The sequence below is a fragment of the Marmota monax genome, unplaced genomic scaffold, assembly GCF_021218885.2.
Source record: "Marmota monax isolate L192 unplaced genomic scaffold, Marmota_monax_Labrador192_F-V1.1 WCK01_AAM20220418_F8-fsc00165, whole genome shotgun sequence".
Lineage (NCBI taxonomy): Eukaryota > Metazoa > Chordata > Mammalia > Rodentia > Sciuridae > Marmota > Marmota monax.
The window spans coordinates 157,184-184,297 of NW_026693851.1; the positions used below are offsets into that span (position 1 = coordinate 157,184).

General features: G+C 37.8%; 1 protein-coding gene across 5 annotated transcripts in view; it reads right to left on the reverse strand.

Moving 5' to 3' along the window:
• Window positions 1-27,114, reverse strand: part of Cdk14 (cyclin dependent kinase 14) — a 599,374-nt gene that overhangs the window by 25,266 nt on the left and 546,994 nt on the right. For 4 of the 5 annotated variants that reach the window (XM_046462471.2, XM_058585024.1, XM_058585023.1 and 1 more), the window contains one exon: window positions 203-3,597. The exons of the other annotated variant lie outside the window; for it this stretch is intronic. The gene's annotated coding sequence lies outside the window, so the exon portion shown is untranslated. Of the gene's footprint in view, window positions 1-202; window positions 3,598-27,114 lie in introns of those variants that run through there. 5 annotated transcript variants of the gene reach the window in all.

Sequence of the window (27,114 nt, forward strand, 5' to 3'; positions counted from 1 at the left end):
TTTGGCATAGCAAATCAAGGAAAGGGGAGGATTTGTGAGATTCTTGGAACATTCTGGTTAACTCACTCTTTCTCACATATTGTGTGTTTGACTCTTATTTCATTCTTTGAGAATGGTGTGTCCAAGAGCTTTAAGACAATGTTTCTTTGATACTGTCTATGGTCTTATTGAACACTCATGAAGAAGATGTACCAGGGAGAGGTATGGAGATTTTGCTATACTTTTATTCCATATCATGTTACAAGGAAACAACAGTGACAGCTGACAAACCATTACATCCTTCATAATACAGACAAATTACAATTGGTAACAAATATGCAACATGTATTATTCCATTCTCCTTACTATGCGTCATTTTGAAGTATAATAGTTTTCTGAATGATGCTAGCACATTTCTTAGGTACCAACTTCATTAGAAAGTACACATCTCAGTGCATCATACAAAAAAAAAAAAAAAAAGATAAAAACAAATTTTTTCAAGTCCACTCCTGAACAGAGAATTTAGATTTTGTATGTCCCTCTAAAATATGCTGCTGTGGGAAGGGGAATGAGAATAGGAAATTGCTTATGTTATTTGAGATTCTTAAATTTTTCTTTTGGTGTATGAGAAAACTGTAACGCAGTAACATAAGTAACATACATAGTTTCTTCTGCCTATAAGCCAGTAAAGGAGATGGAAGTTATGCGCAATTATGGGCATATTCCTATGCATAGGGGGCAGGCAATAATCTGCCCCAGTATGTACAGCCTAAACATCCTCTTATATAACAAAGATTACAAACCCAGTAATATTCACAGATGAGTATCTTATATAGATGCATACCTAGGGTACTGGCTGTCATATACACACAGAGGAAAGGATACTAAGAGGCTTTGCTTTTTTTTTTTTTTTTTTTTTGCAAGCCTGGAGGCTCCCCTGAAAACTTTTTAATCACTCTTGGGAGGTAGAATTAGCTTCTCATCCCTGCTTCATGGATGGACAGCTACTCTGCCTTGGACCTTTTTTTTTTTTTTTTTTTTTGCTGAGCATTTAAAAAGGTTTTTTCATGTCCTATGTATCTTATATTTTTAAGTCAGTCAAACTGTACCTGTAAGAAAATGGAATTTAAGTGATGTCATGGCGATACCATCACTGTGTTAAGGTATTTGTAACTCTTCTTACCAGCTCTTCAAATTCAAGCTATTCCTTCATATAAAAATAATCTCACAAAACATTCCAGTGCTTTCTCAATAGTATAATAACTCTGTTAATGAACAGTCTGTATTACTTTTCATGACTGCCCTCAGAGAAGGCAGGAATGAAATGCAGGGGAGGGAGAATGTGTCTGCAAATAGAAAAGGAGAGAGACAAACAGAAATTTGGATTTCGTGTATCAGTGTCAAGAATGGGGAACTCAAAACCTTCCAACTTCTGATCATCACATTTCTCTAATGACAGATTCCCCTTACATGCACACTGAGTGGTATTGTTTTACTTCCCAGGAGAAGTTGTCTATGACAAGAGCACAGATCTCTAATCACCCTAACATTCTTACTGAAGACTTCCAACAGTGAATATTTTCAAAATTCCAAGTTAGAAACTTATTAAATACTAAGATTTAATCAGCAAACTCTTAATGTAAACTTAGTAAAATACAAAAATTATGACTCTACCCCAAATGAATGACTTAAAACAAATCACAAGGAAGGCTGCTTTTCATTAAATGTCAACTTTTCTCCCCATATTTCCTTTAAGAAATCCTAATTTTAAGTATACTTTAAATTGAAATACTTCTAAAGACTTCTGGTGAGTTGGAATGAATGAAAGAGGAATGAAAAGGACTTCTAGGAAGCAAACGGAAAAACACTCTAGCTTTGGGTGTCTTTTGCTCTCTTTCAAACCAATCTGTAAATAATTCTTTGCTTGGCATTTGTAAGTTTAAAAGAAGGCTACATTTGGATGAGTTATGACCCTTGACATATCTACTTTCACCTTACTCCAGAGATAATACCATGTTAGGGTTTAGGAATGCTGAGTCCACTTCAGTAGGGATTTTGGGTTTGACTGTAGAAATGCTTCTCCCTCACCCAACTCTCAGGAAGCCCTTGTCTATTTGGATCATAATTCCTAGTTTTGATTCTAAAAATGTGTGACACATTTCAAGCTTGTAGTTTCTCCTTCCTTCTGACTAAAGGGAAAATGTAAAACAATGTATGTGGAGGTATTTTCATGGGAATTTGCTTAGAGGAGCTAAGTTCATGCTTTAGATGAAGTTTAACTGCCCTGTGGCCTCAGTATTACTGGGATTCAGCAGGAAGGCCCACCCCATGTGAGCTGGCCTGCATCAGGAGAACCCCTCCATATCAGAGCACTTTGTACCCTGAGCACTTTTTCCCCAGGCTCCCAGACTCACCTTCATCCTCCAAGGTCCTCAACTCCTTAAATAAAGGAAGTGAAGCCTTTCTTTCTTTTCTTTTTTTTCCCCCCATTTTCACCTTTAAAGCAAGAATCCTGCATTGTTTCTAAAACCTGCATTTGAACAGTTATTCCAGGAGCCTGTTTAAAGTCAGGTACCCTACGATGCCTTTCAATCAGCTTGGAATGTTTTTTTAAAAATGTAATTCAAAGGTGCATTGCTGTAACTGAGCAAACTTCTGACTCTGGGTAATTCTGTAATTTGTTTTGCAAGTGTTCATTAACCAAGACTGCTTTCAGGGCCCATCCATACAGCCTTTTGCAACCAAGTTTTAAACATTCTGTTCCTCATTATTTTCTCCATTTAGAAGATACAAAGTGTAACAGAATGGATAGGGGAAAAATGAGATGTTGACAAGACCCAGGACACATGTAAAAAGTTACCACAATTTCTAGAGGTTGAAAAATAAGCAATTTCCCCTAACTTCCTTCTAAATGCTTGGTACTTGCTGCTTCATCTTCAGCCTGCTTGGAAAACAGTCACATTATGTGGCTTGAAAATGCTAAGCAGATCCGGTATCCTATACAAATGCACAGTTATTTCCAAGGGGGAAAAAAAAAACCACACACATTTGCAAACATCCTCAAAAGGTGAGCGACAGGTGGGGTCCCACAGTCTGGGACCATGCTGTCTAGTCAGTCAGTGAACAGGGGTTTGCTTTAGCGAAAAATGTCCTTCCTAGTGGTTGCAAAATGTGCACTGCTCTCAAAGAAAACACACATTGTTTTATGCCACTGTGTGGCTTTCAAGTACAGACATTACTGAAGAAGTGTGAACGCCAAATGTGTTGTCTTAATGTATTTAAGACATGGCTGGTGAAAGCATAAAAACCTTTACAGAGATGCTGGGCTGCAGAGGGAAATCAAACAAAATCAAACACAAAAGACTGAAAAGAATACATGCCATGTATCAGGAAGCCAAGCTTAATCTTCACATAGTTCTTGGAAATCACAAGGTATCCAAATGCGTGCAAGGTTTTAAATAAATTGCAGAGAAAACAGGGTCTTGCCAGCTTCAATTTTCTCGTAAGTGAAATCCACCGCAGGGAGCGAAAGGAAACTGATCCATGATTCCCTTCACATTATTGGCCACTTCATTAATGTTTTTTTTTTTTTTTCCCCAGATTGATGACAACTTAATCCTGGGAGGAGGAAGAGAGAAAATTGTTTTATATATATATATATATATATATAAAAAACTTACTTCATTTATTTTTCCTAAATTACACAAGACATCAAAATTGGTCAGGCCACAGTGAGCTCACCAGGGTTTTTCACAGCCACCCCAAGCACATATATTTGAGGTAGAATAGTTTCCTTAACCAAAAAAATTCTAATATAATAAATAAATGTTCTGATTGCATTTTCTTCCCTTAAAATAATTTAACTCCATGAATTTAAGTGGTCTAACTTCCTTTAGATTACTTAAGAAACAGAAACTCAACATATTTCCTTTCCCAAATCATTAGTAGTACCACTGGTCTTAATTAAGGCCCTGTAGCATCATATACACCATTAAAAGGACATAACATTATGTTCACTTTTATGAACATGAAATAGAAAAATGGATCACATACATGCTTTTAAAACAAATCAGCTGGATAGAATTCCTGAGCTGCCTATTACCTGTTACTTTAGTCTCAGTAGAATGAGAAGTGACCAGCGTGACCTGAGCTGGCAGACCCAACATCCTGCACAGGATGGTATCTTTCTCATGACGTCTGCCTAAAACTTGATAAGTGATTGGTTCAAGAAGCAAGAAGGAATGTTCCCTGAGTTTCTCTCTCCCCTTCTTTTTAGCCCTTAAACATCTTTGTTGAATCTCTAGGATGGGAAAAGAACACCTGGCCAGGTTAGGGTGGGAATCCCGGGTTCACGTCACACAGCCTTAAGAATTGATCCATCAGCTCCACTGTGTCTCAGAACCCACCCACCAGGTTTAAAAGCTAGTTCCTGGTCACCGAGTCCTGGCCAGGCCTGCCTGTCTCCATCTACATGGCCATGCTGCCATCCTCCCTGACACAGAGGCAACCTGGGAGAGAGTCTAATCTCACAGGTTTTGACCTTGTTTGGAGACTTCATAGTGCAGGTGCCCTGCTGTTCCTCCAGTGGCCGCACCAATAAGGGCACCCTCCTGCATGGCAGTAACCTGCAATATCTTGACCAAATATCTTGAAAGTCAAAAGTTTCACTCGTACATTAAGCGCCATCAAAACAGCATATCCCTACCCTCACTCATTTCTCCCCACTTATCATGATAATTTTTCAGAAGGTTAACCTTCCTTTTTTTATTGAGATGAAATTCATACAATATAAAATTAACCATTTTGAAGTGTATAATTTAGTGACATTTTGTACACTCACAATGTTGTACAACCATTGTTCCTTTCTAGTTGCAAAACATTTTCATCACTCCCAAAGGAGACTCCATATTGTTTAAGCATTCATTCCCCAGTCTTCCTTTGCCCCATCGCCTGGAAACCACTAACCATCTTTCTGTCTTTATGGATTTACCTATTCTGGATATTTTATATAAATGGAATCATATAATATGTGACCTGGCTGCTTTCACTTAGCATAACATTTTTGAAGTTCATTCATATTGTAGTATGTATCAGTTCTGCATTATTTTATATGGCTGAATAACATTGTGTGGATAGACCACATTTTTTCATTCATTCATCAGTTAATGTATATTGGATTGTATCACTTTTTGGCCATTGTGAATAGTGATGCTATGAACATTCAAGTACAAATGTCTGTTCCAATGCCTAGTTCCAATTCTTTGGGGGTATATACCTAGGAGTGGAATTTCTTGGTCATATGGCAATTCCATTTTAACTTTTTGATAAACTGCCAAACTGTTTTAAAACTGTTTTCCACATTCACTGCACTATTTTACATTACAATGCAGAAGGGTTCCAATTTCTCCACACCCTTGCCAATCCTTGTTGTTTTCTGCTTTGTTTTGTTTTTTAAATTATAGCCATCCTAGTGTCATGAACTGGTTTGCATTTCATTTGCATTGATTTACATTTCTCTAATGATTAGTGACATTGAACATATTTTTATGTGGTTATTTATTTATTTTTTTGCCATATAAGTGAGTATCTGTTTTGGATAAATATCTATTCAAGTCTTGCTCTTTTAAAAATCAGATTGTTTGTCTTTTCTGTTGAGTTGTAGGTGTTCTTTATGCGTTTTGGATATTAATCCCTTATCACGTATATGATTTGCAGATATTGTCTCTATTCCATGGCCTGCCTTTTCTGTTGATTTTGTCCTTTGATGCATAGAAATTTTAATTTCAAAGTCCATTTTATAATTTTTTTCCTTTGTTGTTTGTACTTTTGGTGCCATATCTAAAAACTCATTGTGAAATTAAAGGTTATAAAGATTTACTCCTATATTTTCTTCTATGAGTCTTAATAGTTTAAGCCCTTACATTTAGATCTTTACTCTATTTTGAGTTAATTTTTGCATATGGTGTGAGGCAGGGACAACCTTCTATTCCTGAGAGTTCTATATGTATAGTGACTGTATCAGTAAACAAAAGCCTTTTTCTTTTGGTTTCTGAGAGAAGCCTGGGTATGAATGGAAACCATATACAAGCCCTTTGCTATCATTAAGTCCAAACTCCTCAGTTGTTATCTCAAATACTTGATGTTTTGTGGACATTTCTTTATGTGGCTCACTTGGACATCCCTCACCCCTGCCTGGTTGCCCAGATATGCTTTTTTCAAGTCATTTCTTTCTTTCAGTTTCTTTTTTTTTTTTTCTTGAGGGCGGTACTGCAAATCGAACTCGGGGGTGCTTAACCACTGAGTCACATTCCTACTCCCTTTTATTTTTTATTTTGAGACAGGGTCTCATCAAGTTGCCTCATTAAGTTGCTGAGGCTGGCTTTGAACTTGTGATCCTTCTGCCTCAGCCTCCTGAGTTGCTGGGATTACAGGCATGTGCCATTGTACCTGTCTATCAAGTCTTAAAGAATCTACCACTGTAGAAAATAATTCCATGGAACAACCATCTCACCCTTGTTCTCCTAGGGAAATGGAAAACATTTACCCTTCCTGTACCTGCTGCTCCCATATTAGCACACATTCTGATTAGGCCCTATCTTTCTTGAGGCCGATGACATCAAGGAGAGAGAGCACTTGGCCCCACAGTATTTCAGGTCCACTGGTCAATAGACACTTTATCCAGTTCCAACCCCACTACTAATCTCGACATTTTATTCAGAAGATGACAAAAACATCCTTTTCCATCTGTGTTACTTAAGCAGAAGGCTGCCTAACCCAGACAGAGGAGCTATGACATCTACTCTCTAGGCATAGAGTTCCTACAACAACACCCAAATGACAGGTTTGGTGTCATTTAATTTGGTGTCAAATAATCAACACAACGGAGAACTGGTGCCCAATTGACCTCTTGACCAGGACTTGGTTTAGTCCCTTCCAAGACACTTCCTCTCAAGAAGCAGTAAGAGGGCAGATGGCATCTTTAGGTTCTTAAGTTTAGGTTCTTTTTGATTTTGTTGGCCTATGTTTCCCAGATCGCAGCTCAGGCTTGGCTTAAGCACTCAATAAATAGTTGTTGAACGAACAGGAAGGGGAAAAGGTAGAATCTGAAAATATGGAAGTGGAAGATGTTCTCAGACTTGGAGTTAGTTCCTTCATGGTGCCTTTACTGAGGGTGAGCACCGTGTTTCTGTTCCTGCTTGTTGCTGAAATTGCTCATACAAAGCAGCTATTTATTGTAGCAACAGTGCCCAGTGACAGTGTTGGGTACAGAGCAGGCCATCCATAGATGATACGCCACCAGTGGAGAATGGTGGATAAGACTGACACCTTCCTGTAGGCCACACTTCTTTGTGGTTGTTGTTTTTGACTCTAATGTTCTGTTTGAAAGAAATGATTAGATTTCCAATATATTTGATTTCATGTAATAGTAAACTATGCTGTCACCATAGTCAATACCATGTTATTATCTGTTGGATTGATTTAGGACTGTTTTTTGCTACTGATGATATTCGCACTTGCCTTCTTCCTGATTCTTTTGAGTATAATTGCTGGGTTAACTAATGGCTAACTTAGGGTGAAAGCAGAATTGGATAATAAAGGATAATAGATAATAACAGTAATTGGATAACAAACGGTGAATGCAGTGATTATGGTAAGTCCATTACTTAGGTTTGGTTCTGACATTAATGGAAGAAACCAATAATAAGAAAATAAAGGAGGTGCCAACCAGAGTAAGACTGCTGTCTCTGTGAGATGACTGAATAGACCACATTGTGCCACCTACCCTGCCTAATACTGTTCACCAGAGCATGGGATGTCCCTCATCCTTTCTTGGGCAGCATCAGCTTCAATTTTTTCATGAACACATATGAGGTAGATCAGTTTATTGCTAGAAAAAGTATTTTTAAAATGTAAATGTAATTATGCATTTGATGGGTAGGGAATTAGGTGGAAGGAAAGAAGTTATACTACTATCACAGGGAGGTAAAATACATCAGGGTAAATCTTTCCCTTATGTTTGATTGATAATTAAAACACATTGCCTGCACAATACAAATGAACAGTGACTATGAATTATAAGCTTAACTATGTGCACATACACTCATAGGTATATGATCATAAGATTAATGGATGCCATTTTTATCTTGCTTTCAGCTTTTACAATGTTCTTTCTCTAGAAATGAATGTTTTAAACCCGAAATTGGATTCGATTGATAAAATCCTTATTCAGAAATATCTACATAGAGCTTCTCAGCTATAAATATTAATTAATTGGATTGCTGGTACCCATAATGCAACTTTGTTCTGACCCATGTGCCCTATGAACTAGATATTTTTTGGATTCAATTTTCTTAAAACCAACTGTCAGCATCATGTGATGGAGGAGATGAAAAATGAAAATGAGCAGTCCCGCTGTGCAGGTGGGTGACCTGTGGGAGACAGTCTGCCTGGTAGGATTTTTACACGAACCATCAGACACAGACCAATTGATTAGATCATCTCATACCCGCCACCAACTAGGCTCAAGAGACTAATTAGAGAGAGTACTGCCTGCGCAGGCACCCCATTGACACCTAATTTGCTCAGCCAAAGCCTTTGGGGAAAATGTATTATCTCTGCAGCTGCACTTCATGCATTTCTGATTTGAGGCACAAGCAAGGAGTGCTTCATCACTCTTTTGAGCAAACTGAATGTAGAAGCCCTTAAGTGCTAAATGCAAGCAAACAGACCCAAATTAAAAATGGGCCAGGCTCTTTCTAATTCCCTCTGTGTGCCCTGATAAGTCTTTGTGTGTACACACATACACACACATTCACACCTACACAAATGAGTGCGCACATACACACACACACACACACACACACACAGAGTTAACATACCAGAGGGACACCAGAGCCAAGGACCCAGCTCAGGGCGCTCCGGCATGATCAGATGCCTGTTTTGCGCTGGCCTGTTTACCCTTGCCAAGGGATTGTGTTTATTTTATTTATTTATTTTTGTTGCTCACTACCCCTCCTCAAAGTATTCTTTTTTTCTACAGGAAGACTCTGGCACATTCCCTCCTCTAAGACTCACTGGAGAGAAGTGATTATTTTGATTCCAAATTAAAACAACTGTAGGGTTTCCTTTCCTTGCCTAAATTGTGAACAGGATATTCTTCAGGATGTATGTGAAGCTGTAGGGTAATCCGATCCTTTCTATTGCAGAGACTTCTTTGTAAAGAAGGAAGAAACACAATTTGAGAGAAAGGAAGCTCCCTCACAGCAGCACATGTGGTTTAGAATTATAAAACTATTAGGTTCTCTTCTAGAAATAAGTGAATATCACTTGACCAAGTTTATCTGTTTCTGTCCTACAGTAAAACTAATTCTTACCCTTTCTCAAATGTAGAATTCAAAATACTGGTACATAGGAGGCATTTAAATACAGGTATGTAGTTAATTACATGCTTTAAAAAAATAAATATTCCAAGTAATGTGGAAAAATTACGATGGCTTCATGCCAAATCTAGAGGATATGGGGAATGAATTTCCATAGTGCTAGAATAAAAGAAAAATCAAAATTTGCTGAGGATTTGCCATGCTGGTATTCTGTAGAGAACATACTGATTTTGTGCCTTTCCACTCACATGTTGGATGAATTAGTTTACCCATGTGTTCTGGTAAATTAAAATTTTGTTTTGTAATCTTTCACATTTACTCTCTTCTTAAGAATCCAATGAAGAATTTTAAAAACTCATTTTAGCAGTTTGCTTTTAAACCCAGCATTCAAAATTGGATTTATTTGGGCACCAGACAGATAGTGCCCAGCAGGAAGCAGGGTCAGTGTCTTTCTGAGGGTATGTGGAGAGTGGTTGTAGGACAGATATTTGAAAATAGTTAGCAAATCAGTGTCTTGATTAAAATACAACTCTGTAGAACTTAATCTGATTTTGATGAGAGCAGAAAGTCCAGAATGCTCCTCTCTCCTAAGTATAGTATCAACCAGGTTTCACATGAAAAATGTTCAGAAAACAAAGACCCCTACAAGGCTCTGACACTTTGAGCTGTTCTGCTTAGAATACCAAGAAAAGTAAACAAAACAATTTTTTTTGTCTGTGTGTCATTCATCTTTGGGTTCAGTTTGCTACTGTAGAAAAAGAAAGTTTGCAGGTAAGTGCCGTAAGTAAGCCGTAAGTGCCTAGCCAAGTGCAAATATTAATAAGTCATAATCAACTTTTATACTGTAGATTTTATATCCATGTTGGACTCAAAATGATAAGTTTTAGACTTCTCACTGAATTCACAAAATCTGAGGTCAGCTTAACTTCATAATTTTTTGAGTGAGGTTGTTAGGATTTGGCTAATGAACATCTGAATCACTGTTTTTCAATTTCTCTGAAACTACTCTGAGGCTCCTTGGGGGGTGGAAGGAAGTGGCATGAAACAGAAGGAAGTAGAAAATTAGTAAGACCCACTTCTGTAAGTTATTTCTGATTTATGTAATCATGCTTCTTCCCTCCAAAAGAGAGCACATCTTTGAGACCAGCAAGATAATATTAATTAAAATGAACACAGAGACAGACAGGCTTTGTTTTAGGCTTAACAGAAGGTCCATCATTCAAAATGGCCCAAATCCTTTAAGTTGAAAGCTGTTTGGTAACATCCATATGGATGCACAATGAGCTAATTGCAGCAACTCTGCACATTTTAAGCTTTATGCCAAAGTGGTGATTTTAATTAAAAATTTTCAGGCAAAGCCGTAAGTCTAACATTGCAAAACAAAGCATTTTTCACATGAGGAGATGGACTTAACATATCATTTTAATAATCTTCATTATCAACAAACATTTATTGAAATCCTCATTAAACACCAGGCATTATAGGATGTGTAATTAGCCTACATTTAAAAGAATGCTCTATTTTAATGGTGAGTCTATTGATTACATCACATTTATGCAAATGTAAAACACTGGTCATATTTCAGACAAATACAGACAAAAAGAAAGCAACCCTGAGACTATTTACCTCAATGAATGCCAAGAAGGTGTGAGGAAATTCCTGATCTAGGTCTTCTCAGAACACCAAGGCACATTTAATCTTTCTTGAAAAAAGTCATATATACAGTGATTTTTTCTAAATAATTTAATTTGTTCTAATAATTATACATGATAGTAGAATGCATTTTGACACATCATACATAGATGGAGAATAACTTCTCATTCTTTTGGTTGTGCATGATGCAGAATTATACCAGTCATGTAATCATATATGCACACAGGGTCATAATGTCAAATTCATTCCACTACCCTTCCTACCCCCATGCCTCCTCCCTCCCTTCACTCTCCTCTGTCTAATCCGAAGCATCTCTATTCTACCCTAGCCAAGCCCCCTTATATAAAACTCGGCCTATGGTTCTTTGGGATTTAAAAAAATATATATATAAATAAAACACATTTATATGTATATATTTATGTACATACAAAACTGGGAGGTTTAAATAGCTCATTGAAATCATTTTAATGATGTGATCTTAAAAAATTAAATATATGAATATATGTCAAGACATATGTATAAAAACTGTTTGAAATAGCTCACTGAAATCATATTAATGACAGACTTAATATAAAAGGCTTCACCAAAGGTGGCTTATTCTTTTCAAGGATTTTACATTATTTGAAGATTTATTTGCTTAGCATACCTTTATAAGTGACTGGCTCCCAAGTGAGTATAAGTTAATTAAATAGGATTCTGACCCTTTAACCCTCCTTATATATTACAGTCCTACTAAATTATATTTAAATAAATCAAATACAAAGTCATGTAACTCAGGAGTGTGTGCATTTTTTTTTTATAACTTAACACACACACACACACACACACATCTTATAAAATCACTTCTAAGTCACTAGTCAGAGAAACATGAGAGTTTATGTTGGACTTTAATTACAAGATTTGAGAAGAGATGTGACTCCATTTTGGGTTAATTCCTTTTTTCCAAAATGAAGTTTGTCTGGTGTTATTGTCCAACATGTTGAAGCAAAAGAAGTTTTCATGTTTAGGGTTTTGAATTCAATATATATGATCACCATCTTATTCAGTAGAAACTTGCAAAGCTAAAATATTCATTTCTATGGCATAATTAGATCCCATACAATGATGAGATATAATGATGTCAGCATAAACCAGAAGTAATTTTGGTTCATGAGAAATTTCTTTGCAATGCTTAAAGCTTTGCGGTACCAAGTAACAGCAGCCATGTGCAAGACACCCAAACACAGTTGCATGCAAGCTGCAGAGGCATGTGGTATGGTACGTGCTGTCCATCTACCCCACATGTCTCCTTTATGCTTGGTTTGGCTACAGGCTGTGTTTTGGAAGTAACTGTTTTTTGTACAATTCTCCTGGGTCCTTGAGCAGCTTGCTCTTTCACCTAATATAGTAGCCTCAATCTTGACATCCAGCTTCTTCCACCCATAAATTTCTAGTATTTTTATTAGTGTTTTTGTTGCATATGTGAGTGCTGTATTATTAAGTTGAATGCATTCTGAATGGTTTCCCCCTTATTCTCTTTTTCCCTATATAAGCCCTATAGATTTTACTGTAGTATTTTATTAAACATAGGCAGAAATGTGGATGTTACATTATAGCAGGAACATCTATTCTTGTGGGAACATATTCTGACATGGTTACAAAGTGACACATTGTGGACATGACTTGAACACATTATTTCCACCAGGAAATGTCTGCAGACCGTGAGGCAGATCCAGCAAGTCCGTTCTAAGGGATGCGGATCTGGACAGCCAGCTAAGCTCCCCTCCAACTGGCTGCCTCACTACAATGTCAGTGAACAACTTCTCCATCAAGAACAAATCAGTGAACCATAGAAGTGAAGGCTTTATTCACAGGTAAAGTCCTCTGGCATGCACTCCACACAAATAATAACTGGTTGTTTTAAAGTATTTTGATATTAGTTGTCCCACTACTAGATGCTATATTTCTATAATACCCAATATGAATTCTAAAAGTTGTAATTACAGAATGCTATGTATATGGTTATGAGAAATAAATCCTAGCATTTTGTGTTCATGTGGTGTTTTTCCCTATCAAGAGGCCTCTCTCATTTATGTTAACAAAAGTGCCTGAAAAATAGGACCACAGAAGAGAACAGGTTTTTTAAACCAGAAAAAAAAAGTTAGGATTCAAATCTTTTTAGTCATTGACTAGATGTCTTCTGGAACATCAGTGATAGGAAGTGGATTATAGTAACACCCAGAGCATGCACATAGGACTCACAACCTTTATGGGAACTCAGGTGATCAGCAGTCCCAGGTTGCCCAGATTGAGGGACTTCCTGAAGATGGGGGAGCTTTGGTTTTAAAACAGAGGCAAATCAGAATGAATTGGAAACTCTATCAGGAACAACAGTATTGTTATGGGGTGACTTCCATAGAGGCAGCAAGATTGGCACTTTATTACACGAAGTGAAAAATATGCTGACATCTCAACCTCAAAATGTGAGTTGTGAAAGTGTTACAGATGGGAAACTCCAAAATGGGCAACAGGTTCAGCAGTGGGAAGACAGGAACAGGACCTGCAGCCTTTTCACCTTTCAACTCACCACACTATGCTGGGATTTTTCATTTCTCTTCTTGGGAGGGACACAATCTTGACTCTGTGTTTTGGCTTTTATTTCTGTTTCTTATTTATTTATTTATTTATTTATTTATTTAAAGTCACAGTGACTCACATTCTGCTCTAATGATTTGGTTGTAGAAGTCAAGACCACCAACCATTCCTCACTGTAACTCTTGAGTGCATTTAACAATGTATCCATCAATTCACATGCCTTTGGTGCGCTGAGAGGAGCCGGCTAAAGCCACCCCTCTGAATGGACCATAAATGCAGATGTTGCACAGATCACTGCAGGAAATGAGCGTGTAGGAGCAGTGATGGAGGAGCAACACTATCAATGCCCTCTCTAAATCAATTCAGGAAACATTTACTGAGCATCTGTTTTTTAAACATAGCCCGGTGTTCAGGGTGGATGAGGATTAATAATAACAGGACTCATAAAGTGAGGTCCCATTAGTATTCTACAATTGACTTGAACTGGTTTAAGAGTTGAATTTTAAAATTTTTGGAAAATTTTGCAAGCCAGCTGATAAACCCACACACAAAAACAACCAATCACGGTTTTTCTGCTTTCTGAAGAGCTGAGAGTTGAACATTGACCAGCATATCCTTAAAGAGCTCAAGTGTCTGGAGGGAAGATGGCCAGGACAACTAGCAAAATGGAAAATATAAATGCTATCCTAGAGGTGCCAGCACAGTGAGAAAGATCTGGGCTTTGACTAAGTAAAAGTATAGAGAGGGACAGAGGAGGCCATCTTGCACAGGCAGGGACCGTGAGAGGCAGTGAAGGTCAGTGCCTCAGGCATGTGCCTGCAAGTCATGTTGGGATATGATGTAGATGGACGCAGGGAGGCTGAAAAGCATGTGAGCAGGACAGAGGGGAGGGCCTTAAGTGCTCTGGGCAGGAGTTTATGCCTTATTCTGTCTGCAGTGAAGAGGTGCCTGAAGTTGTGAGCCAGGGAGTCCCAGGCTCCAACCTAAGAAAGTCACATACTTTTCACACACAGGACATTTCAAGCTGCTTCTGTGAAAGCTGTGGGTAAATATATGCCATGAAATCAGATAATGCAGTTGGTTCTCCAAATGACTCTTGCAATTGCTCACAAAGTACAAGATTTTGAAACATTTAATGCTGAAATGTTTTATTCCACCCTTGAGGAAATATTCAGTGTTCAGGACAAATGATGACATAGAAATTAAGCTTCTTCCCCAGGACTGTAATTTTAAAATATAGCCCCTGGGAACAACTTAGACATTTTCATATGCAAGAAAGATACCCTAGGTATTTGGTGAGTAGTTTGTTCACTTGTGTCTTCACAGTTGTCTACGTGGTTAAAAGGAAAAACTATGCAAGAATAATTCCAACCTTTAGTACTCTGCTGTCCTTTATAAGTCAAACACAATTTGCTGTTTTTGATTAACACACAACCTCAGACAGACTTTGTAATTGCAGTGTTTAGAGTTCTGAAATACCATCAAACCCTTTAAAGAGCAACTGCACTAAATTAGAAAATGTCGTCACTATATCACTTGACTTGATTCACTGTGGCTGCATGTCTTGGACTAGGAGTTTCAGCTCATTAAAACTGTGAAGCCTGTAATGTCTGATGAATAAGACATTCACATCAACACAGTTGGTTTCCTCCTGGTATAAAACAATCAAAGTGCCAACAGCTCAGTGGTTTAGTGGCAGAGCAAAGAACAGTGGTTGAGGCCTGGGGTCAATCCCTCACTTCCATTGGCAACAGAGCTGGAGAACGCAGGGAGAGTAGCCAGCACACCCCAGGCTCGTGGGATTAAGGGATGCTTCATGCTTTTTTACTGTCCACTTGTGGCAGACTGAAACAAAAGCACCAACTGAGTTAAGTGAATTGAGCTTTTATTCTAAGAAGTGATGTAGTGCCCCATTTGCCTTGCCCCAAGTCACAATCCCACACACAATGCAGTAAATTGAGAATGTGATTTTTTTTTTTTACACACCTGTGAGAGGGGAGCACATCCCAGAAATATTTGATTTCCTCTTCACATGGATGCTAAAGAACAAAGTCACATCTTGTCTGGGTTATGCTGTTTGTTTTCCAGTCTGTTGGCATTTAACTAGCACCCTAAGCATCTACCAAGGCTCATGTCTCTTAGTCATTTTCAAAAGTTCTGACTTTGCAATCCTGGTATCATTTGGAATAATAATCATAAAATAAATCTAGGGACTTAGTTGTTTCATGTTATCGTGGGGAAAAACAATCACTATAGGTCCATTTAAACATAATATTTAAATAAATTATATTTTATTTAATGCATATAAATTAAAAAAAAATCAGTCCAAGTGGCTTCAACAGCTGTTTTAGTTTTGTTTCTTTTGCAATTATTAGATTCAGTTTCTCTGTATGAGATGTCATTCGTAATGAGCCCAGGCCTGAAATACTAAAATGGAAAAAAGATCTTTCATTTTTTAATTACCCATATCCCAAGTTTCAGTGCTAGAGCTTGCATAATTCTCATAATCAATTATTGGGTATTTTAATCCAAATAGGATATAAAACACTTGTGATTGGATTAACAAAATAAAGCTCAAATTGTCTCTCTCAGCACTTTCTTATTAAAAGAAATTTTAACGGGATGATTTTTTTAGGGGATTGATGTGCATTTGGTAAAATGTAAAGGAGAACATAGCAACTCTCCCCTTAGCTCTCTGTGATAGTATGGTTAGGACTGACTATGTAATGCAGATGGATGATTCAAATAAGATAGGACACACTGTCCAGATATAGGGAATTTCTCTGATTAATGGTGTGTATAATCAAGCAAGGAAATATTTAGAAAGACTTAGAAATCAATTAATGGCAAGAACAACTTTGTGTTAGAAGAACCTCCAAGTCAAACTGCAAACTCTACAGAATCTGACAAAATACACAATCATGGTCACTGTTTGGAAAGCTATCTTGCTAAACACTGTGCATATGCTATAAAAATTTTACTTGGCTGTAAAGTATTTGCAACTGAAATTCAAACATATGTAGATTTATTTCTATGTACTCAAGAATTGCCTCCAAATTGAATCAATAAATATCCATTTTAGGCAACCAACTTTTATCACTTCCTTCCACTAATCTGCTGTGTCATACATAGTTGCATGTACTTTAAATGTTATGATTGCCTATTTTTCTAATATTTTATTAAATTTTTCAAACACAGAAAAAAATGAAAGAATTACACAGTGAATATCCATGTTCTCAATATACAGACTTTATAGTTAACATACTGAAATATTTGCTTTTTTATCATATCCATCCTTCCTTGTATCCATCCTATTATTTAGATGAATTTCAAAATAAGTTACAGATATCACAGATATTACAGATATCATAAACCTGAAGTCATTAATTAAAATTCAATATATAAATTTTGTGTGTATTACTTCATTAGTGTTTAATGCTATTACAGAGGATATGTCACATTACTGTATATAGGAAAGGTCAGTTTTAGTTCAGATTCTGACGGGGAAGGGGGACCCAAAAAACACTTTAATGGGGACTGGGGTTGTGGCTCAGTGGTAGAGCGCTCACCTGGTGTGTGTGAGGCCTTGGGTTCTATCCTCAGCACCACATAAAAATAAATAAATAAAATAAAGGCGTTGTGTTCAACTACAACTTTAAAAACAAAAACAAAAACACTTTAATGTCTCCTGTTTTCTACTCTGACCAAACTCTCAGTGGGTAATACACTGAAAACACAACTGCAGTAAGAAAACAGATATAGGGCACCCAGATTGTGGTAATTCTTCAGAAAACTACATATGTTTAACAATATGCAGATTTTTCCTCAAATACAATTTCAGTTGGTTTACAGGTCTGCATTCTGTTTATAGATTCAGGGACAGTAGGTCAAGAACCTCTGGATTATGATGTCAGGATGCTGAAGTACCAGCCAGCAATTCCACCCTCTCCCCCTTAGTTCAGATCAGACCCAAGGATATAACTTTCATGAAAATTAGGTACTCGGAGAAAATTATTTTTGAACAAAAATAGGTGTGCCTATGTTAAGGGGTAATAAGGCTTATGTGATTTCCTACACACTCCTTGAGAAATAAAAATACAACCAAACAAGCGAAACCAAAACAAACCAAACATCTCTGTCTATGGTGCAGGTTTTCTTCAAGAAAAGTGAAGCCCGGAACACTGTATACGACGAAGGTGACAGTCAACAGGGGGCGACACGTGGGCAGTGTGGGCACCTATTTAGAGGATCCCAAGAATGTGAGGAGCAGAGTAGAAAGCTTTCATCATGAATACAATCCTTCACTCTCTTTTCTTCTCAATTAACATCATTATCAGTGATACACCAGTATTAATGAAGGATAAAAGATAAATGGAAATTAATTCTATGTTGCCCATTCTTACTAATGCTATTAAATATCATTAATAGTCACTTTATTGGGCATGCTATCTTTAATATTTTATTGTTATGAAAATAAACATTACCATGAGGGTTTCTTATAACTTTGCCAATGACTCTGATCTCTTGTTTTCCCCTTTAAGGTAGAAACAAGATCAGCCAGGAACTTGGGATTGTTCTGAATTTGGCCACCCATGTTCTCCCTCTCAGAAAAGATTGCAGGCACAGAATCTGAGGAGCCGGGAGAGTCCCCTGTGCCTCAGCTCCTCATAGCAGCTTTTCAAGACAGGTGTTTCTGTGGTCCTATAGATGAGGAATCTGAAGCTCAGAAATACAAGTTTGAGAACTACTTTCCATTCGTGCCCTAGACAAAGCTTTGTTTCAAATTTTGTCAATAACAGCATTTTTTTCCCTGACCTTCAGAAGACCTCTCACAGACTCATTTAGCTTCTATGGTCTTGCTTTGGTTCCATCCTTTCAGAGCTGTGACATGCCAGCATGTGGCCTAGAATCCTGCCATTTGGATGAGTCTTGCTTACTTTCACTTCCCTGGTTAAACCTTATCTATCTTTGTACCCTATTCCACCCAGGTGTCTGAGCCACCTGTGCCCTGCTAGAAGACCACCACCTCTAGTTCCATGATGTCTCCCTGGGAGCTGACTTGGTTGCACCAAGAACCCCAAGAACTGCAAACCTCCAGGAACCAGATCAGAAGGGGAAAAAGAAAGGCAGGAATCCACAATCATTTCAATCAGCATGAGGTTGCCATAGCAACCATACCCAACTCTTCCTCTCCCTTTCTCCCACCCCACCCCCACCCTCATCTGCTTGATGGCTTGGGTATTCAGGCAATTTGCGTGGAATTGCTTTAGTTCTCTGATTCACACAATTTTAATTTTATATCACTTGATTTTATGCCCTTCCTTCCCTTGAGCCTAAGAGGAGACGAAGGGTTTCAAAATCAGAACATACGTAACTTTCTGACCACACTTTTCCACTTAATCAAATGCAAAAAATCCATTTCTCATTTCCCATTCTGGAAACTTCACATTTCCCTTTTCCTTATTTGCCTTTCCCTCAAAACACCCCCGTCCCCCAACATACAACCACCATGCACTCCTAATATTTGAACACCAGTTTATGATATTTTAAAGAAATACTTTTCAGAGAAATTCTGGTGACCCCTCCACGATTAAGCTGAAGTTAAAGTTTAAGGGAAAACTGGACTAAGCATAATGACATCTAAACTTTTTTCAACTGACAGTCTTCCTTTAAAATAATAAGGGGGGATCCCTCCTTTTCTTTTTCTTTTTTCTTTTTTTGGATACCAAAAATTGAACCCAGAGGGACTTAACCAACTGAGCCATATCCCTAGCCCCTTTTTTATATTTTATTTAGGGACAGGGTCTCCCTGAGTTGCTTAGTGCCTCACTTAGTTGCTGAGACTGGCTTTGAACTTGTGATCCTCCTGTCTCAGCCTCCCTAGCCTCTGGGATCTCAAGCCTGCGCCATGACCCCAGCTTCTCCCTTTACTTTTTTAAGCACCAAGAAAACAGGGTGCTCTTTAGAGGCTTAGAGGAGACAAAGCACTTTGCTGTGATTGTTTCAGCCCAGTTTGTGAAGCCTGGTGGCCATGGTGTTGCTGACCCTGGATTTCTGAGACATCTTGCTTGGTAAGGAAGCACCAGGAGCTGTAGAAGGCCAAAAGCTGCACCACAGGGCTGATGATGAGACCAGACAGGGGAGCTATACCAGGAGCTAAGAAAGAAAATGGGGCCAGGAGGCTTTGAGGACACTTGTGTGTCATCCCACATCCAAAGAACAGAGGTAACTGAGGAGGAAGTCACTTGGGCAGCAGTTTGCCACCCTCTTCTGGTCTAAAAGTATGAGGCTGTCTCCGTTCACACACGAGACCCAGCTTTTTCTACTTTGGGGCCTCCCTTCACCTTCTTTTCTTACTGATGTCTTTGGGGATATTCCTATACCTGGACACAAATCTTCCATTTGTGTCCCCTGACTTGTTTTTTTCCCTTGAAAGTCTTTATCTCTTTGAGATCAAAGAAAGTAACCAGAATGACTTTTTACCCTTTCCTAGAAATGCATAACACTCTGCTAGTGTTTGCTAACATTTCTGTGGCTGTCCATTAATGCTATTCACTAATTTCCAGCTCTGACTTCTGGCCCCTGGTGGAAAGCCTTCTCCAGCCGTCTTGGAAGTTAGGCAGGGCAAAGGTGGAATCTGCACTCAAGATTTCATTACTCCAAATCCCATAACTCTTACAACAGAGAAGATTTCATTTCTGTTAAAGAGCAGAACAGAATTTGATAAAGTCTTAAGAAAAATACCACAAGCTGTATAAGAAAATTCAAGCATTTAATGGTGAAAAATGCACAGTAGTACTGGATACATCTCCAAGCTCTACAACATTTTTTTTTTGTTTGCATTTTTTCCTTCTAGCCATAAAAAAGCTTACAAATATCCACTGGAAAAAAATTCGGAATTCTCCATATGAACATCATATTGTTGAAAGAATATCACTCTCAGGTTGAGCAAGTTGACCTTCACATAATTTGAATCTCAGTAAAATTCAAGTAATAATATTTTTTGAAATTATGAGTGTAAATTGTAATACATCAAATAGAATCTGAGAAGATATAAAACTCTTGATAGTGAAGAGATAAAGATTTTCAATAGTATATGAACTTTAAAGTTTGTTATCTTAATCAAATGACTATATATATAATTATAATATATAATTATATAAAATTAAAATTTTATATCTTTTGGATACTTTCCAACAATAAAGCATTTACTATTTGTGTAATTAGCAGAAACACAAAATATGATGAAAACACAAAATATGAGGACCCTATAATTATGGAGTGATGAGATGGTATATTTGGCAATTGCAATGAAAAATTAGGTTTAGTTGATCAACATTATTTGGCACTTGGCTTAGTTGATAAGCATTGTTTAATGCTTTGCTTCACGTTTAAAAGAAAACCATTCAGAAAGGGAAAAAAGTAAATGTTTCATGCTTTACACTGCACATCCAAATCTAACTTTGCTATGATATCTACAATTATACAATTTAGCAACACACCGCTGCCCCACCATCACATAATTCTGGCAATAAGGTAAAGGATTTATTATCTTAATCAAATGACTATTTTCTCTTATAACCATATTTTTTAATGAGCACCAAGATAAAAGACTTGGACTTGGTAATTTTAATTTAAAACTGAAAATCTCTAATATCTTTAGAGATTCTAAAATCTCTACATGAACATATTAGTGGCATTTTAAAACTATCAACTATCTATTCATCCATCCATTCATCCATCCATCATCCATCCATCCATCCATCCTATGTATCTATTTATACATTGTAATCCACTGATGGACACAGAAGCCAGGGGAAGAAATTGAGTATACTCTAGGGCATTTCACTAATATGGAGGGCTGTGTTTTGACTGGGCCTGCTTATTGGTCTTGGAGGAGATAAGACTATGTTTCTGTACTACTAAGGTTCTCTGAACTCCATTGAGTTGATCAATACATACATTTTGCTACAATGTTCATCATGAATAAAGGGTATAGGTAAACATATATAAGGAATGTTTAAATGATATCCCTAAAAATCTTCATGTAAATATATAAAATCAAATTTTAAAAAAGATATAATACTAAATCATATTTCTTAGCACTCAAATTATTTAATAAACTTAGTTCCCTTCCTAACCTAAAAATTGCTACAGCCTTTGTCTTAGACCATTTTAAGTTTACATTAGACTGAGTAACTTATAAAGAACAGAGATTTATTTCTCAAAGTTCTGGAGGCTGGTAAGCCCAAAAGTATGGAGATGGTACGTGGTGAGGCCCCAGCTGCATAATGTGGTAGAAATAAACATTACAAAAGCATCACTGTGAGAGAGCAGGAGGATGGGAGAGAGCAAGGGAGTGCAGGAAGCTGAGCTCACTCCCTGGAGAGCTAACACACCCCCTTGACAATGTCCTAATCACCTCTTAAAGAACACCTCCCCCCCACATATGACCAGTGACAAATAAATTTCAACATGAATTTTGGAAGAGACATTCAAACTATAACAATGCTCAACAAGTAAAAGTAATACTTCATAATTAAAAAGAAAGAGTCTAGTGGAATTAATGACGCAAAGAGGACTGCTATGTTCAGAAGTATGTTTGGAAGAAGTCACTGACCATTTGTCCTGAGAGATTCCCACATAACCTCTGTGATATCTGCCCTAGCTAAAGTGTTGCTTTAAAGCTAACATTTTAGTGACTGTTCATTGATTCCCATGTGTCTTTACTGCAATATAAAAAAAAATAATGTCTTCATTTATGGCATGCAGTAAAAAACTCTCAAAAGGAATACTCAGTAGTACTTAACCATATTTGTTTAAAATAAAAATACAAGGACAAAAAATAATTATATTTAAATGAATGAGAGCAATACTTAAAGAAATGTGATGATATAGACATAATTATGTACAGCTTTCAATAATTTAACAGTTCTCAATCACTGCTTTATTTCATCCTGATCTGATTCTTGATTCTCATGCCTTAATTAAGCTAATATCTTACTTTTAACATAATCTTGGAAGTATCTCCTCCTTCAGATTTATGATATTACCAAGTGTTATGGTCTAGATATAAGGTGTTCCCCCAAATGTTCTGTGTCAGTGCAGGAATGTTTGGAGAAAAAATTACCAGATTATGAGAGTGGTAACCTCTGAATCAATCCTAGTTCGAATGGATTGACTGGGTGGGAGCTATAGGCATGTGAGGTGTCGCTGGAGGAGGTGGGTCTCTGATGATGTGCCCTGGAAGGGTTCATCTTCTCTGTGTCCCCTTCCTACCACCTTCTCTCTCTCTGCTTCCTGGCTGCCATAAATAGAGGAGCTTCCCTCCTCCACACTCTTCCCCCATGATGTTCTGCCTCCCCTTGGGTCCAGAACAATGGACTCTGTTGACTGTGGAACCATGAACCAAAATAAACTTTTCCTCCTCTAAGTTGTTCTTGTCAGGTGTTTTGGTCACAGCAACAAAAAGCAGACTAACACACCAAGGATAAAATTTCATGTGTGCTTCCCTCAAATAATATATTTTAATTGTTGGATTCTATATGGTCAGCAATAGTCCAGAATTTGATGTCTAAACTCAAGTTCTTTTCCTGTCCCAGACTTTAAAGAAAAAACAAATAAAAACCCCAACATTTTTGGAACCATGTGATTGCTGAAAGAAAAAGATTATATTCATTCATTCATTCATTCATTATATTCTTTGGTGAAGAACATTAATCAGTATAAATATTATTTTTCTCAAAGAGAAGGGTTCACTTGGAAGCAGCTTTTCAGACTTTGCCATGAACTTGGAAGACACAGCTTTGGAATTTGCACACATACAATGAATGGACCACTGAAGCCACCTGGCCACCTAAGATGGTTCCATTTCAGAGTAGAGACTATCTTTCAAAAGAACCCCATAATGATGCAAAGAAATTGGAATCCTCATTCATTGATGGTGTGGAGGTGAAATGGTGCAGCCACTTTTATGTTCATAGAAACATTATTTACACTAGCCTCAAAGTGGAAATCACCTAGATGTCAACTGAAGAATGGATAATAAAATGTGGTAATGTCCACCTAATGGACTATTTGAGAAAGCAAGGAAGAAAGGGAGGAAAAGAGGGAGGGAGAGAGAGAAGGTAAGCAGGCGGGCAGACAATACAGAAGCTTGCTACAACACCAAGGAAGCTTGGAAACATTAAGAGAAAGAAGCCAGTCACGAAAGGTCACATACACATGATCCCATTATGCAAAATGTCCAGAAATGACCAATCGGAAAAATAGAAAGTAGACGAGTAGTTAGCTGATGCTGTAGGGACCCTGGGGGAGGGGGAATGAGGAGTGACTCTAACCACACATCTAATGGATATGTGGTTTCTTTTTAGGGTGATAAAAATGTTCTGGAATTAGATTGTGGTGCCATTTACACAACTCTGTAAATATACCAAAACACATTCAAATTACACACTTTAAATAGGCTAATTTTATGGTATGTGAAATATATCTCAATAAGGTTGTAAAAATACAAGAGTTCTATACTTTCTCTAGTCATTAAGTCTAAAACCATAAATTTGGGAATAAGTTCCCATTTTGTTATGATGCTCATAAACATGCAATAATGACAATGTTATCATAGCTAGAAAATAAATTATTCAAGGAATATGTGCTAAAGGAAAGTGGTCATACATGGTAAAGTGAAATTGTAAGATATGTTCTCTTTATATTTTGTACTTATTTTGGTTTAGAACTTATGTATTGAATATGTATAATCAGAAAAAAGTTAATTATCATAGTTTTTTAAAAAAAATTTTGATGTAGAAGATTTTGGGAAGAAGATCAATAGAGGTTTTAGACTAAGCAGGGAGAGGTGGCTGGAATGAAGCTGGATTTTGTAGGGTAGGTACACTTGGACAGAGAAAGCCCAAGACAAGGGAAACAGATTTCTTAAACAGTGCTTTGAATTCTAGTATCACTGCTTACTTTCTTTTCATTCTGTCGGTAGAGATGTATCTGTCTTATATGCCACTGAGTCCCTGGGGTCTAGAATGATATCTGAACACAGGAGGTGCTCAGCAAGCATTAACTGAACACATAAATAAGCACTTTTTGCCAGAATCCTTTCTGAAAAAACAAATGACAACTGGGGGTACCACTGGTAAGACACGTGTGTCTTCACACACCTTAGAAAATGGTGTTCTGTTCACCCAGGTTGAAGTAGTTCTTTTCCACGATTTGGGGCTGGGAAAGTCAATCTTGAGTTCACTCATGACCCAGCTCAACCCCACAGCCTGATAGTCTCACTTCTGAGGGTCCCACCTCTTTACATGTTCCTGTGTCTGGCAGGCAAAGTCACTCTCAACCTGACCCTGGCATTCCTGCCCCATCACAATCATTTATAACTACTATTTTGTGCTTAAACTACAGTAATCCTATGCTTTGATGAGCCAGTTCCCACTTCTAGGAATCTGGCACATGGAAGTTCAGTGCCTTTAAATCAAATGTCTCCCATTTAATAAAGATGAGCCATCCTTATTCTCATATCCTTCTGTGGTTTAGGGCCCTCACTCTTGTCCTTGCATGATCCCCTTCTGACTCTGCTTTTTCCTGCCTTTGATTAAATAGTTCACAGTCTTATTTTTATTTACATATTGGTACCAGGCATCGAGCTAGGGGCACTTAATCACTGAGCTGAATCTCCAGCCCTTTTTAAATTAATTTATTAATTTTTTGAGACAGAGTCTTGCTAAGTTGCTGAGGCTGGCCTTGAACCTGTCTCAGTCTCCCCAGTGCTGGGATTATAGACATGAGCCACCACGCCTGGCAGACACACAGTCTTTGACTTTCAACTTTCTCTTCCTTTCCTTTGGCCATGGCCCACTTTGCACAATTTCTGTGGCTCCTTTGGATGAAAGAATCAGTCTGCCTCATTGGCCCTCAGGTGGAATCAACAGCCATTCTCTTTTCTGAACTTGCTCAGTAGTACATTGTACAAACTTTTGTCATATTATGTTGTTTCCTTACATATTTCTACCTAAGACTCCTGGAGCTTCTAAAGGAGAGAATCATCCTATTCTCAGGCAGGCAGCACTGTGCCTGGAATATGGCAGGTGCACAGTGAATTTCTATGGAGAAAACCAATAAATGACACATGGCGAAGGAAGCTGGTCTGTGCACAGAAAGTGGGACTTTTGGGGTGGACTACAGTGGGATGAATTCAGATAGCAGAAGGTATTGAAATGCTAACAAACAGGCTAGATTCCAGGTGGAAAGAAAAGAGAGGTCACTTCAGATCCTAAGAAGGGAATGGTGTGATGTAAACAGCACTCTGGAAGACTCCTGTGTCATCATTCAGGGTAGAGGAGAAGACCAAGGGAGAGCCTGCCATCAAGGTGAGTGCTCCATACACTATTTACTGCTGGTTGAACCTGCAGAAACTTAGGGAAACAGGCATGTGAGAGAGAATGAAGAAATGGACAGGGATTCAAGGGACTGTTGGAGGAGACATGAATGTCTAAGAGACTGATGGGAAAGGCAGATGATGGAGCTCCAGAGCCACTGGGGGTAGCAGGACCAGGGCCAGCCGGGAAAAGTTAGAGGGGAAGCAGACCTGTAGGGGCACAAGGGACCAGCTTCAGTGTACCCAGTTACAGCGCTGTCCATGAGCAAGTGAGACTGAAGAATAAGGCGCCTCTGTGGCACGAACTGTTCTGTCTCCATCGCGTTCCCTACCACTGTGCACCACCCCCATCCTGGTTTAGTTTTCAGCCAACAAAAACAAAATAAAATCGATGGAAACAAACTACTTTTTTTCTTGCCATAGAAAGGATTTTTTCTTAATTACTTTTTTTTTGAGCTTTGAATACTAAATCTTGTAACTTGATAAAATCCCTTAGAAGTCAACTAAGCATTGGGGGCTCACAGAGGGAATCTCAGAGCTGGTGTTTACACGAACTGTATGAGAATGGATATGCCCTGACTCCACCTCAGCTGGGGCAATGGGCACATGCTGCCCCTCTCTGGGGCAAAATGTATTCCTCCATATTTTTAAACAAATAGGAGCTATTGAAAATGTTAATAAAAACTGGGTCTCTGGGTAGTCTCTCAATGTACAGTTTTGAATATGAATCTTAACATTTGTATAGGTTTCTTTCTTTCTTTCTAAAGTGCTTCCCATTCATTTTTGTTCTTTTTGTACTTTCAAATTCTTAAAGGTGCTGTGCAGGTATGTACTGTGGTATAAAGAAAAACACAACACCTTTTATGTAAGAAAGAACAGGTTCATGAATACGATATCTACTTACATTATAAAGAAGTTTAATTTTCATCCCTGCCCTTCCCTTCCTTATATAAGTTTTTAAAAAATTATGGCTTATTGAAAGGCAAAACATAAATTTATGTTTAATAGAAAGTACACCATAAAATTAGAAATATATAAGAGGGAGAGACAAGAATAGAAGGTAGACTTCTATCCTGATTTTATAGATATGACTTTAGAATTATGGTGGTCACCCTTCTCCCAAGGTGGACAGTTTGGAAGACC